The sequence below is a fragment of the Pezoporus occidentalis genome, unplaced genomic scaffold (genome assembly GCF_034315485.1).
Source record: "Pezoporus occidentalis ecotype Australia unplaced genomic scaffold, CSIRO_AGI_Poc_V1 ctg10, whole genome shotgun sequence".
Taxonomy (NCBI): Eukaryota; Metazoa; Chordata; class Aves; order Psittaciformes; family Psittacidae; genus Pezoporus; species Pezoporus occidentalis.
The window spans coordinates 10,649,795-10,664,484 of NW_026912779.1; the positions used below are offsets into that span (position 1 = coordinate 10,649,795).

Sequence of the window (14,690 nt, forward strand, 5' to 3'; positions counted from 1 at the left end):
CGGGACTGTGCCTCGGCGCGGGAGAGGGGGTCACCGAGCTCCCCTCGCCTGCTTGTGCTGCCGTGACAGGCTGACTGACAGGGCGACGCCTCTGCCGCCGTAGGAACGCTTAATACGAGGTGCCCGGGGCAGCCGTGGCCGGGAGCCGGGCAGGGACAGTGTCCCAAGCTCCCGAGGGCAGCAGGCCGCAGGCCCGGGGACTGCCTGCCCGCCCGCGGGGTGAGAGGTGTCCCCTCTCACACCTTCCCCTCCCCAGCAGCCTCCCCCCGATGGGTTTGTCTGCCAGCTCTCTTTGCACAGAGGGAAACCAGGCAGCTGTTAGAGGACTATTTATCAAGACTATTGCGTTACTTCATAGCTCAGCATCCCAGGAGAGCGTTTACTCGCCCCAAGAGGTTTTTCCCAGGTCTGCTTGACAAACAGTTTGCATTTGTCTGGTGGGGGCCTATTAAAGAATAAGCATCATCTCCTGGCTTATCTCTGACAGCCCTGTATGGGGTTTGTTGCTTGTGTTGCCCAAATTCCATTGTCTTCCTCAAGACTCAAGAAGTCAGGAGCAAACCCCCCATTTTTACTTCTGTGCCATGAGCTGTGTCAGTCCACTATGAGCAATTGCCTGTTACAACCAGGAATAGCAAGAACGACAGAAGCAAAAGGGGTTTTATACAACTATATGAGTTACATATGTATATATGTATAATAGTCATGGTTGTAATGTTTTGCTCTGCCTTGAATTTTACAGGCTGTTTGAACAATCAGAAAATTAAAAAATAACAGACTATAGTCCATGATATTTGACTTTTTTTTTTTTTTTTTAAACTTTAATCACATCCAGATACTGAGAATGAGGAGAAGACGGGGCAGTACCTAACGGGATGAAGAAGCTATGCAAATAAACATGGACTAATCCATTGCCATGCACTATAATGGAAGGACATCCTGATCACTGTGGAGCAGTAGCAACTTTACCTGGGTATGAATTGCTTTTTAATACAGATATGTTTAACATTCATTTTCTAGTCTTTTTTTTGGGGCATGACATTTTGATATTCCCACAAATAAAGGGTTTACATTGTTGGTTGAAGCCAGATGTGAAAGCCTTGAAAGCCTGCTCTTTGTCCAGAAAAGAAATAATTAATCTGTCTATCTGAAATCACTCAGCTTATTGAACACAGGCTGCAGGGCTTAGACAGGGGAAATATGCGTCCTTTACGGTTCTGCTGTTAGTCCTGCTTGGCAGTTCTGACACATCACTTAACCTGTGTGTGTCTTACTTTCAATAAGCTGGGAATGGTACCATGCCATATCATATTAATACTCATGAATAAAGCATCTGCAATCTCTGAATGAGAAAAGAGTCATTTTTGGTTCAAATCATCTCCTGATTTGTCAGACTGAATGCTTCAGCTGTGCCTCCTCATGTACAGTGATGGCAAAATTTACTCTGCTCTGAGGCAAACTAGGTTTTAATTTGGGAGACGTGAAGAAAGAAAAGAGCAGTCTAAAGAGCAAACTGCCTTCACTAACTATTCCAAGATTAGATATTCACTAGATCCTTAGATATGCTTATGATTTTAATTTTACTGCATTCATCTACATCTCCTGTAATTTTTATCACATAGGCCTTTTCCTACCAGGGATTTTGACTATTAAAGAAAACACTGTATGGCTAAGGGTTAGTTTGAAAAATGCATTCAGAAATTACAGTGTAATTAAAGTCACTCAGGACATAGTGAGACTGAGGACTGCCAATCACTGCAAAGTAAATGGTTAATTTGCTGCTTCTAGCACAGCATATTAGATTACATATGAAAGGGATGCAAGTTCTCTGCCGGAAGGAGGCCTTTTAAGGAGGAACTTACGGACTGCAAGGTACAGTCAGTAAATCCATTGTTGTCCTTGCTACCAGCTATTGCTGCCAGTTGTTGGATACCCTTAAAAGATTTTGGTGTTTTATCAAAGGTCATGTACAATGTGAGAGAGGAAATATATTGTGGTTTGGATGGAAGTCTATTTTTAAACTTATTTTGCTAGTTTAGTTGAACTGAGATCTTTTTTCTTGTTCTAAAGAAAAGGAAAGAGCAGTGTCTGTAAGAAGAAAGTTGCAGAGAATGGCAGCAACCTTCTTAAGCAACAGGGAGAGAAATTTTGTTGTGGTCTGTACTTGTCAGTGTCATTTGCTTTGCACAGGGTAACAGGGAATGCCTTCTCTACACCAGTGTATCCATTGTTGTGTCAGTGGAGAAGGAGGTAGTTTTCTGCATGAGTCATGTTAAGGAACATCATTAATACCCCAGAGATCCTGCAATGTCAGTGTTTATGAACTGATTATGAACCTGAACTGTGCTAATAGTATAGTGAACTTACAAATAAATCATAGCTGCAGATTTAGTTTAACTATACACAAAATACACAGGGATTGGTATTTCTTTTGTACATCAGTGATAGGATGCGAAGAAATCTTGAAGTGGAAAAGCTTAAAAATCAGTGAATTGATGGGTGTAAATATAGAGTACCATATACTCTTGATTTATCTTCTTTGTGTATATATTGCACATATTCCATTCTGTGTATATTCTAGTTAGTGCAACTTGTTTAGAAGGCTCTAAAGAAATAAGCAAATAGAGGAAAATATTTTTTTTCTGTTTTCAGAGTAATTTTGTATATATACTTCAAAATTCAGATTTTCTGCAGTCAGTTAAAAAGTAACTTTTGCATACTATTGTGGACATAGAAGATTTCTATAGTGTCCACTTGCTGCTGCTCGTAAAGCCATGGAGGGAACTCCCCCCAGTTTCCGAGTAGAAGGTGTGGTGACTTGCTGTGATTTTTGCAAGAGAACAAGCCTTTGTGACAGAAGATAATAAAAGTATGATGACTGAGCAGAGTGCTGAAGCTTATCAGATAAAGTACTACAACTGTCTTCTACTGAGTTGAATAGGTTTTTATGCACTTGCCAGTTGAGTAGTCCGTGCTTATCCTAATGTGCAGGCACAGAGAAACCCTACAAGCAGAGGCAGGAAGCAGGAAATAGAATCATAGAATAGTTAAGGCTGGAAAGGACCTAAGATCATCCAGTTCCAAACCCCCTGCTGTGGGCAGGCACACCTCACACAAAACCATGTCATCCAAGACTCCATCCAGCCTGGCCTTGAGCACTGCCAGGGATGGAGCATTCACATCTTCCTTGGGCAATGCATGCCAGTGCCTCACCACCCTCACAATAAAGAACTTCTTTCTTATATCTAACTTAAACTTTCCCTGTTTAAGTTTGAACCCAGAAATACTCAGAACAGAAAGGGAAAATAAGCTATGGGGGCAGCTGTCCCACAGTTCTGCTCAGTATAGCAGAGAAAGGAAGGTCCAGGAGGAGCAAACACACAGTATAGCAGTGTTTCTTTGTCTCACTTTCACTTCTTACAGGTATATAAGCTTTGCACATGCCAGCCCAGTGCTGGCTGGGGAAACAAGTTCCTGTGTTGATGAAGCTGGTTGTTTTGGCAGAGCACGGGAAAGACATTCTACCTAGGTATTAGTATTAATCTCTCCTTAATCTGTTTTGTTTCTTATTGAGGCATTTTACCTTTGTCTCAGGATTCTTCCATTACTTTGCCAAAAACAGAAAATTAGAAATATTCACAGTAAGCATCCCTTAGGATTCCCTAAATACTGGGTATCATTTGCTGATTTTATGAAACAGTGGATGCAATAAGTTAAAAACATTCAGGAAGTTCTGTTTCTTCTAATCAGATCATGGTTTAAAGGACAAGATAAGCCTTCATCAGACACACCTCCAACATTATATGGCTACTTCATTAGCATTAAGGAACTCTGACCTTTACCAAATCTTGCATATATAATTTTCCTGGTTATCAAAAGCAACCTCACTCAGGTGCCAGGAGCAGTGTGGTCATGGTAGCCTATGCAGGGTAATTTTCCTAATAATAAAAGACAACTCTGGTGTCAGATGAGAGTGCTCAGCAGGCCTGGATTCCTGTGAAGGACAAAAGGATCTGGATCTCCTCCCTATAAGCACCACCCATTCTGAGTCATCTGAGCTGGAAGTACTGGCATAATTGCAAAACATCCTCACACAGATGGAATGATCTAGTGTAGGTTACACCAGGATTCTTGAGTGAGCTATTTGGCTGTCTAATTAAAATATGATGTGGTCAGATCTTTACTGTTGGGGATTTTTCACTAATATTTCTTCGTGAGGTGGAGAAAATGATTTTCCTCTTTAGTGTCACAGGGTTACAGACTATGAACTTGTTTTTGTTGACTCATTTCCATATACACATAAGAACACTTGTAAAAGTCACTTTGGTTTTTTAAATTTAACTCAAATTCAGTTCCATGTAGCATCATATATTTATATTGGCTATAAATAGTTTTATGGCAAAGAAAATCTGCCTTTTCAGCTATGGCTTCTTATTTGAAACATTTTATTTTCTGATGACCCAAGCTGAAGCATTGAATTGTACAGATCAGGTGTGTTGGACACTGGGTACTTCGCTCATGGCAAGCCTCTGGGTGCATTGGACCCTGCCCTCCATCCCCCTAAGTGTTTTGTAGTTGTTAAGGCATGTGCAGTGGATGCACAGTATTAATAAATCTGAATTCTCCACTTATATCACTGGCAACATTTTGTGGACACTTTGCAGAGATATAAATGGCAACCAATGGAAATTCAGTTTTAGGAATCTGATTTCTGGAGATTTGGAGTTCTTTTTATACCAGCTGAAGTCAGTGAAACCAGTTTCTGAATACTGGGTTCCAGATATTAAAGCCTGGCAGGCAAAGCTGGGTTATCCAAAATTAGCTACCACCTCTGAAAAGACAATTGTGATTACCTCATAGGGAACTCTGAGATAGAGCCCAGACTAGAATCTAAGTCAGCTGATACCCAGCCTTGTGCATTAACCACAACACTGATTCTTTAATACTGTGAGCTTGAATACTGACTTGTTAAAAAAATACATGCAGTTTTCAAAACTCAATCACAGCATATGCAAAATATGCTTTGATTTCATTTGCTGGTAGAATTCTGAGAGTTGAAGTCTATTTGCACCTCAATTTTTCAAAGAATGTGGCTTCAAATCAATTCATTTGAGGGAAAAATATGCTCTGTACATACTAGAAACTAGTAAACAGTGATTTATCCGATTTCTTCTGTGAAGACAGGCTGAGAGATCTGGGGTTGTTCAGCCTGAAGAAGAGGCTTCAGGGAGACCTTAAAGCATACTTCCAGTTCCTAAAGGGTCTGACAAGAAGGCTGGAGATGGACTTTTTATTGAGGCCTGTAGTGACAGGACAAAGGGCAATGGTTTTAAACTGGAAAAGGGCAGGTTTAGATTGGACATAAGAAAGGTATTTTTTATGCTACGTGTGGTGAGATACTGGCACAGGTTGCTCAGAGAAGCTGTGGTTGCCCCATCCCTGGCAGTGTTCAAGGCCAGATTGGACGGGGCTTGGAGCAACTTGATCTAATGGAAGGTGTCCCTGCCTGTGGCAGGGGGGTGCAACTAGATGATCTTTAAGGTTGTTTCCAACCCAAACCATTCTATGATTCTATGATTTTATGTGTTGCAGTGACAGAAGCAAGATGAGGTGAGACCCAGAAATTTCAGAGCAGTACACACCATGGAAGCAGGATATGTGGGCTTAATAAATAGGCCATGTTTAAGGATGTTAGAGAGAGTATGTCTTGATTGATTCAGTCCTGCAAGCATGCAGCGTGCAAGAGGTGAGGAGATGAAAATATCTGTACTTTGTTTCCTGCTCTATGGGATGCAGGAAATCCTACTCTGCTGCTGTGCTGCAGGATTTTTCAAGCTCACCTGTCTGACAGCACTGGTGCTTCAACACTCAGTGAGCTCTGTATAATGCTTTGAAGACCAGGGAGGTTTGACTAAATGAGAAGACATTCAGAATGAAGTACAATGTGTTCCATTAAGGAGTTTTTCCAGAAGGCATAAGAATTGTCAATGCACATTTCTGTATTGTTTGAATTGCACCTCTCACTTGTCTTTCAAAAAGTCATCTTTGTTTTTAACACAGAACAAATGGATTTCTCAGAAATGCTGGACATTTGCAACATCCACTGATTTATGTGCAGGGCAGATGCTCAGCACAATTGCTTTTTTACCATACTACATTTAGTTGTAAAAACTTATATGAAAGCAACCCAAAGCCTGCTTGACATCATCAAAAATGATGTGCTTTCTTTCCTTTTTTTTCCTCTTCCTACTACCATGGCACAAGAGAAGTAGTATGTTCCATACTGAAGAGAGAACTAGTGAGTACTGCCCTTGAAATTCTCAAGTGCAGGCTTCCGCAAGCTACCCTGGTTAAACGAAGACTGAGAACTTACTTAGATAGAGAATGAAAATGGGGAAATAGCTCAAAGAAGTGGATGCACCAGTAGCTTAATACAAGAAAAACCTCTCTTCTTGTGTTATGCTGAAAAATAGCTGATACTTTCAGTTAGCAATTTTGCAGTGACAATCATTTGCCCAAATTAAATAAGGCAAACAGAAGGAAAAGGAAAGGAAATAACGTTTTGGGTTGTTTTTTTTTAATAGCAGGTGAAGATTGGGTGTAGCCGAAGTTTTCTATGAGAAATTTTATGTTTCCTTACAAGGAGGATATTGAGGTCTCAAACTAGATCATAACAAAGGAAAGAGCATTTACTTCGACTCCTGTAGCCAGACTTAAGAAGAGAAAGTCTCAGATGTGAATAAAAGACTTCAAGGTTGTTGCCTAATTGATTGGAAGCAAAGAACTGTCAGACATCAGAAGTGTGCCCAGCGTAAGACTGCCCTCTAATTTCTCAACTTTGGCACTTTTGGATGCCACTTGTGTTTAAAGTTAGTATTAATCTTTGTGTGAAAAAAAAGTGCTACCTTTTTCCCTATAATCTTTCTCCCTTCAAGCAACAGTTTATAAATGCAGTAGCATTTTTTTGATGTCAGTAAGGTGTTTTTATCTGGCAATTGATTAATGTGCATAGTAAAATGGATAAGCCTGTCTGTTGAAACACGGAACAGTGAGGCACAGCATAGTGCTACTAGAAGGAAATAATCAATTTTTTGGATTTTCATTAGGTCTGACAGCTTTGGATATCCATGGGTATGTAACTGTTGGTAAGATGGATACAACATAGCACAGAGTTTCTCTGCTTCCTGTAACTTAGGTTAATATTTGTGTCTGGTTATTTTTGAAGAAACATCCTTTCTACATGGAATTAGCTTTACAAGCAAAGGGAGTACAATAACGAGAAGCTCACTGCAGGTTCTCCCACTGAGTTACTAGGGATTTAAGACAGGAGGTGGCAGTCTTGAGTAGCAACTCATTGCTGTGTCTGTTCAGTTAAGGTCAGGTCCGAACCGGAGATAGAGCTGAGCCCTTTTTCTTAAACATCGCAATGACAAGAAGCTGAGATATTGAATATGGCAACAACTAACTTTGTCTTTTGTGCCAGATAATTAAAATCGTACCTGAGTTATTTGATAATTTTAATGCAGGGTTTATGAGTTTTCCTAGGTTATTTAGTATTTGGATCAATAGTCCTAAAGGGAAAGAGTGCAGCACAGTGGAGAGACAGAACTTAATCTGTCTCATTCTCATCAGGGTTTGTTTCCTCTAACTAGGAAAACCATGTTGCAAACAAGAATATCTTCCAATAAAATAATCACATTGATTTATTCAAATATGAAGTGTGTCTAATTCTGGTGCTCTTTTAAGTATCCTGGAAGGGTGGGTGATCCTTCATCCCCTGCCTGTGGTCTGCAGGCAGGTCATGAGGTGCTTCTATCTCCCTCACAAACTACCACAAAATAGTGGCAAGGGAACCTACTTTTATTACTAACATTATATTGAAATGTTCTCATGAACAAATCAGCACAAAACTTTGCAGTTACAGTCTCAGCAGAGAAGGGAACTTGATGACATCATTGTTTTCCCCCTGTGAAAATGCTTAGTTGGAAAAAGACAAAAAAAGACTAAATGAATCACAGCAGCTACATGCAACATCCCACTAGTCATTCTGAAGAATGTGAGCAGTGCCATTCACTGGGCAATCAAAATGTAACCAAGAGAGCTCTGTAGCGTTGCTGGGTATTCACAGCAGGAATTTTACTTGTAAATGATTTTGTAAATGTTGTATATCTATGGATTGCTTTTCCCAACAGCCCCACACTTTTTAAATATGTATTCTGGACCAAATCTCAATTTACATATTTTTTTTTCATTCAGATGCACATGAAAAGTCTTCCTTTAGAAGTCTGCAAAGCAACAAATCCTTCAAATAGAGCAAGTTGCAACTCTGCTCTACTTAGAAAGTATATATACATGTAAGCCTTGATCCAAAACAGAACTGATTTTCTAAGCTTGTTTTTTGTCATAGCCTGTAGTCAAAAAAATACAGCCCCTTTTTTCCCTGTGGCTTGAATCCTTCAGTTAGCCTGTGCGTGCACAAATGTGTCTGCTCCACACAGACACAGTAGTCCACCTTGATGGATCTGAATGCAAGATCAGGTTTTCTGTAACAGTCCAGTTCTGTTAGACGCAGCAGACATTGTCATGAACCCTTCTGTTTAATTTTTTTATTAAGCAAACATTTCCCTAAGTTTGCATAAGCAGTCGCCCAGCCGTGGCTTCCACACAGTCCTTTAATAACTAGCAGGGTGTGGTGATTAAATTTCCTCAGAGGCTTTTCTTCCATCTGACTACCAAAGTCTAATTTATCCCTCAGTTAACATCATCTCTTACTTGCTTTGTTTTTTTCACCTCCTTCTTCGGAGATAGATCAGTGAGTTAATAGCTGCCTTTTTAGTGCAAAAAGGGGGTGGAGAATGATTCTTTGAGCCTGATTCCCTAATGAAATTAGGCTTATGTGATCATACCCTGTCTATTCCAGCATTCAGCAGTAACAATATGGAACCCCACTGGCCATTTCACTCATATGGAAGAGAGAAGGGGACTCCAGTCTTCCAGCTTCCTAGTAATTTTGTGAAAATGGATGGCTGGGAAGAGGAAAGAGATCCTACTACTACCTTCTAGTAAGGAAAAGCTTGCACTGTGAACTCTTTTCTTATTAGACAACTGAAAATTCATTCAGGCTCTCCTTTGAGGCACAGATGTCTGAGATGCTAGTCTTCACTAGTTGCGTTGCTCGGAATTTATTCACATGAGGATAGCTCTCACTTCAGTGAGCAGTAGTGAAGACAAGGCACAGGCAGTATTTGTAATCTGGGTTTATGGAAGTTCTACAGTGAAGTGATAGCACAATGTGAACACATTCCTCTCCTTCACATAGTGAATATGAAGCTCTGCCTCTTATATGTAGATGGCGTACCTGGGTATGGTTGTCATGGTGCTCTTTAAATAACCTGTCTTTAAACATTCTTGTGTCCTTCTGAAGGTGGAATGTACTGTACTTGATGCTGGAGAGGTATGAAACACATCATTTTTTGAGTGTCTATGACAGAACAAGGTATTTGTTAATTTTGCCACATTTCAAATATCAAAACGATGCAATTTAGTGTCCTGGGTTGGAGCAATCCCAGGCAGAGCTACAGGTTCAGCAGAGAAGAGATCGGAGCAGCCCTGTGGAGAAGAACTTGGGCGTGTTGGTTGATGAGAAAATGAACATGAGCAGGCAGTGTGCACTTGCAGCCCAGAAAGCCAACCGTATCCTGGGCTGCATCAAAAGGAGCGTGACCAGCAGGTCGAAGAAGGTGATCCTGCCCCTCTGCTCTGCTCTTGTGAGACCTCACCTGGAGCCTTGTGTGCAGTTCTGGTGTCCTCAACATAAAAAGGACATGGAACTGTTGGAACAAGTCCAGAGGAGGCCACAAGGATGATCAGGGGATGCCCATATGAAGATAGGCTGAGAAAGTTGGGGCTGTTCAGCCTGGAGAAGAGAAGGCTGCGTGGAGACCTCATAGCAGCCTTCCAGTATCTGAAGGTGGTCTATAGGGATGCTGGGGAGGGACTCTTCATTAGGGACTGTAGTGATAGGACAAGGGGTAATGGGTTCAAGTTTAAACAGTAGAAGTTTAGGTTAGATATAAGGAAGAAGTTCTTTACTGTTAGGGTGGTGAGGCACTGGAATGGGTTGCCAAGGGAAGTTGTGAATGCTCCATCCCTGGCAGTGTTCAAGGCTAGGCTGGACAAAGCCTTGGGTGGCATGGTTTAGTGTGAGGTGTCCCTGCCCATGGCAGGGGGTTTGGAACTAGCTGATCTTAAGGTCCTTTCCAACCCTAACTATTCTGTGATTCTATTCTATGATTCTAAGATGAGCACCTGTCTTTTTGTGTGTGCTTGTTTTTTAAATAAAGGCACTGAAACTGTGAAAGAATGTGCAAAACAGTTCATAGAGCCAATCAATATGTTCATCTTGGGTTGAAAGCTGAGTCTTAAGAGTCTTTCTGTGTACTAGTTTAATTTTCACTCTTTCACAGTCATATTTATGGGATTGGAGAATGTGCCAAAAGGTATTTTGCTCTATGAAAAAGTGCAATAAACTTGGGCCTTATAATGTCTGTGTTGTTGGAGAAATACAGTTTCCTTATTTTAAATAGGTGGTTTTGGAGTCTTAAAGCTTCTATTTCTGCTTACTGGTTTTCTTAGGACAACAGTAGCTGCAGCCTTGCCTAGCTTAGAACATGGGTAGATGTTTTTATCCAGATCCAGATGTGCAGAGCAAGGAAATTTTCCATCCACAGCCACAGAGGTCCTTCTAGCTGCTACATCCTGGCCTGTCACAGAGCAGGTTTTCTGTGTTCTCCCTAATTCATATTAAGCACAATTAGGTTGTTAGTTTACAATCCAGGTCTGAGGTATGGCAGCTGCCTTTGCCTCACCTGAGATAGCAGTCCTCTCATAGACTCTTCTCTTAGCACATCCAAAGAGTGGTGAGGAGCATCTGTGGTTGTTAATCCTATCCACTGGCATTACTAGATGTAGAAGAAATGATCTGTGCATAACCCGAGCTCTGCTGATAATGCAGAAGCATACAGCATCACAGGCAAGACTTCTGCCTGCACAGAAGATACATGAATACCACTTGGGGACTTGAATATCTAAGCTCAGCAAACAGAAGGAAAACAACTGACTCATACACTTTTACAAACTCATGCCAGCGAGCAGAAGCACATGTGAAAATGGCTTCTTACACTAAGAAAAACTGTAGCTAGGTGGAAACAGGGTATTTGAAGAACTATTTAGTGGTTTTTTTTAGGGCACTAAAGAGATCTATTCTGAATGTGGAAAAAAGTCCTCATGAAAGATACACTGGAGTTTTCAAGAAGAAGAAGTAGTTAAAGTGTAACTTGGACTGTGAATAGCCTGAGCAGATATTCAGGAACCCTACTAGCTCTCTGTGTGGTAGGAAGATCTAAGAGAAATGATCAAGCAGGTCCATAAGCAATGGACAGTGAAGCCTGGTTTCCAATGGATTTGTGTCTCATGCAAGTTTTTCCCTTGGCCTTGTTTCTTGGGTTTGTCCTAGGTGGATCATCTGATGTCTGATAAGAATGGGGCTTTTGCTACATCCTTTTCCATGGTCGTCCTTTTTCAGTGGCACCGTTTGTATCTCCTTCCTACCTGGCTGCCAACTTCCACTAAACTTGTGATAACTTTGTACTTTGAAACCTGTGATTCACTTTCAAATTTAGTTGAAAAGCAGACACTGGATTCAGAGGTTACTCAAAGAGGAAGTGAAGACAGCAGATTAGGCACTCATACACAAAATATGATGACAAAGGCCTTTTTTCTTTAGGAAATCAGAACAGTTGGAGAAGGCACTTCCTCCAGACTTGGTGATTTCCAGCACTGGCAAAATCATCTCAAATTAGGGCATAGAAGGGGTAAATGGAAGCAGAACTAAAACCTGCTTTCATGTTGCTGTCTTTGGAGTTGCTTTGTAGAGAGCTGGGGTGCAGATTTACACCATTTTACTCATGGTGGATGTTTGGTGTTTATTTGGATCTTGGTTATTCATTAGGTGAAAATACATATAGTTAGAATTCCAGGTGTTGGTGTAAATCTAGATGTCAATTACTCTTTTATATTATTGCTGTTTGTTAGGCAGGTGTTACGGATAGGATTCATTTTGTTTAACCTCTTACTCATTCCAAAGCAACATATTTCTGTTTTTCTAGGTGGGAGCTACAATGGGTATGAATGAGAAAATGCAGTAACAGGTGCATAAACCAACCTACCTGAACACGTATCTAGATCACTTGTAATAGGCACATTTTGTGAGCCAGAACAATTTTCTGTGGTTCTTATCAACGTTTTTATCAGATTTTCATCCCAGTAGGTCAGAACTGCATTGTTTTGCTAAGGCTTTGGTTGACTTAAAAAATAACTCTCCTTTGGCTATTTGAGAACCTGTAGCTGAAATCCATGGTAGTGGCAGGCTGTGCTTTTGTCCTAGGAAAAAAAATAACGTTTAAATGGCAAATGAAAGAGGAAATGATCAGAAGAACTCTTCAGAATAAACAGCTCTATGTTTTTCCCCTCTGTCTCTGAAAACTTCTTTTAGCTCCAGGCATGGGTTTGAATAAGCTACCTCACGTTTGCTGACACCAGCTAAAAGTTTATTCTATAGAGAGTAATGTATACCTTGTGTCAGACTTGGAAAGAACAAAAGTGGATTTCATGCAGATTGTCATTGTATGTAAAAAAAATATATATACTGCACAAAACAAAATGCTTTATCTAGGGGCTTATCTAAGTACAAAAGTTTTTCTACCAAATATAAAGTAGCTGTTGAGATAACTAGGGTGGGACAATCTGTGTAGATAGGTGTAATAACTGATAACAACACTTCTTTGCCTCAACTAAATCCTCAGTAAGAATGTACTGCTCACTAGAGCTTGTGTCAGAATATTTCAGTTAAACAAACTGTAACTTACCCTCCTAAAAAGTAGTAATGCTTCTACAAGACCTGTGTGTAGACTAAACCCTAGTATATGTTGTAGACTAGACCCTAGTGTATGTTGTCTAATGACACAGCTCTTACCCAGGGATAAGTTCTTTTTAAATGTGAGGAATTCATTTCTATTCACTGCTTTTATATCACTTCCTATATTACTCTGAGATAGCAGATTGTTGCATTCAGTTCCTGCCTTCCAAGCCTTACTTCTTCAGTTCCAACAAGCAGTCAGCTTGCAGGGCATGAACCCCACTTTCAACATTGCAGTTTATGATACTGAACAACACTGAGGTAGTTAGATTAGGATTCCTCTCTTTATGGAATTCAGGATGGTGTCAAACCTGCCAAATGTCTCTTTCACAACGTTCTGATATAGGTGCTGTGACTGGTGTGCTCAGATGACTCCTGCCTGAGCAGCACTGGGGTTGTTGTAAACCAGCAGAAGTATCTTGACCATTCACATCAGTGCTTCCATAAGCTTAGCCAACATCAGAACCAACTCCAGGGACAAGTGGTCATGGTAGGGTTTCAGGCTCCTTACCATTTTACTGCATTGAACATATTTGCCAGCAGGTTAGAACTGAGCCTTGGCTATCATCTATGCATTTGCTGGGTACATACTGTAAACAACAGCTGTCTTCCAATTTGAGGCCCACTTCAGATATCATGAAGGTTAAGTGTCCTCTTTAATGTTTATATCAACCCTTTATGTACTCTGTGAATCTAAATGAGTAGTTTGGGGAGCTCTTTGTACCTGGTTCCCATGATTCTGTGAGTGGAAGAGGTCCTTTTATGTGATCCTGGCAGCAGACATGTGTATGTGTTCATGGCTGCAGGAGGGACAAATTGTTTTGAAAGCTGAAGACTGGGAGAGTGCTTACGGGAAGCATCTCACTACACACTTACAGTAGCTTGAATAGTCTTTCTTTGGCACTACATATTGAAAGTGTCTGTATCATGGAAAACAAGTTTTAACCACAAAGGCTATGCAGAGTATGACTCTGCTGCCCAAGAGCACAGACCATGCCCATAGCAGTCACAGAGTTCCTCTTAACATGATCAGCCTTAGTCACTGTATCTCAGATCACATTTTCCAGTACCACTTTCAGATTTCCTTGGGTAGTATTTTGAATATTGTCAGCTTGGAAATTAACTGAGGATCATGAATATTTCAGTGATTTCATTGACAAATAGGTAAGAAAATCTGAGAGCTACAGCTCACAAACAGGACAGTCTTTCATTCATTTTTTTTCCTTTCCTTCTCTCCACGGGCTTTTTTTTTTTCAGCTTGAAGCTGGCAAAACCTTGTTTATAAGGACTTTTACTCTCAGGTCTCATGACCTGAAATACTACCTCATCATTCCAGACCAATTTGTGGTACTCATTTAGCAGTACGTCTGCTAGATACAGAGATATTGAAGTTAACAAAAAGCATGTATTTTAACTTCTAGAACCCAAGCTAAAAATGTAGTGGCCAAGCATAGAAAGTCTGTGTTTTTTTCCCAATGAAAATGAATAGATTGAGTTATTGAGACAATAAAGATAAGTCCCACGATGGTATTGTACACAACTTTGCTTTTCTTATTGAAGAGAACTCAGAAGCAATTGACAAAGTAAAATGAATCACAGCTTAAATTCCAGCCAGCTTCTCTCAGCAAATGGTCAATAGTCAATAAAGAGAAAACAGGCAATGCAGAAAATTATTCCTTCCCTCTATCTCTGATACCCATTTCAGGAGAGAGCA

At 40.5% G+C, this 14,690-nt stretch overlaps 1 long non-coding RNA gene across 3 annotated transcripts in view; it reads left to right on the forward strand.

Annotated features, from left to right (window-relative positions):
• The first annotated feature begins 118 nt into the window (after positions 1–118).
• LOC134159957 (uncharacterized) overlaps positions 119–14,690 on the forward strand; it is a 29,611-nt gene continuing 15,039 nt past the window's right edge. For 2 of the 3 annotated variants that reach the window (XR_009963377.1, XR_009963375.1), the window contains exon 1: positions 119–973. This is a non-coding gene — a long non-coding RNA (uncharacterized LOC134159957). The remainder of the gene's footprint in view (positions 974–14,690) is intronic. The other variant, XR_009963376.1, reaches the window with a different exon arrangement.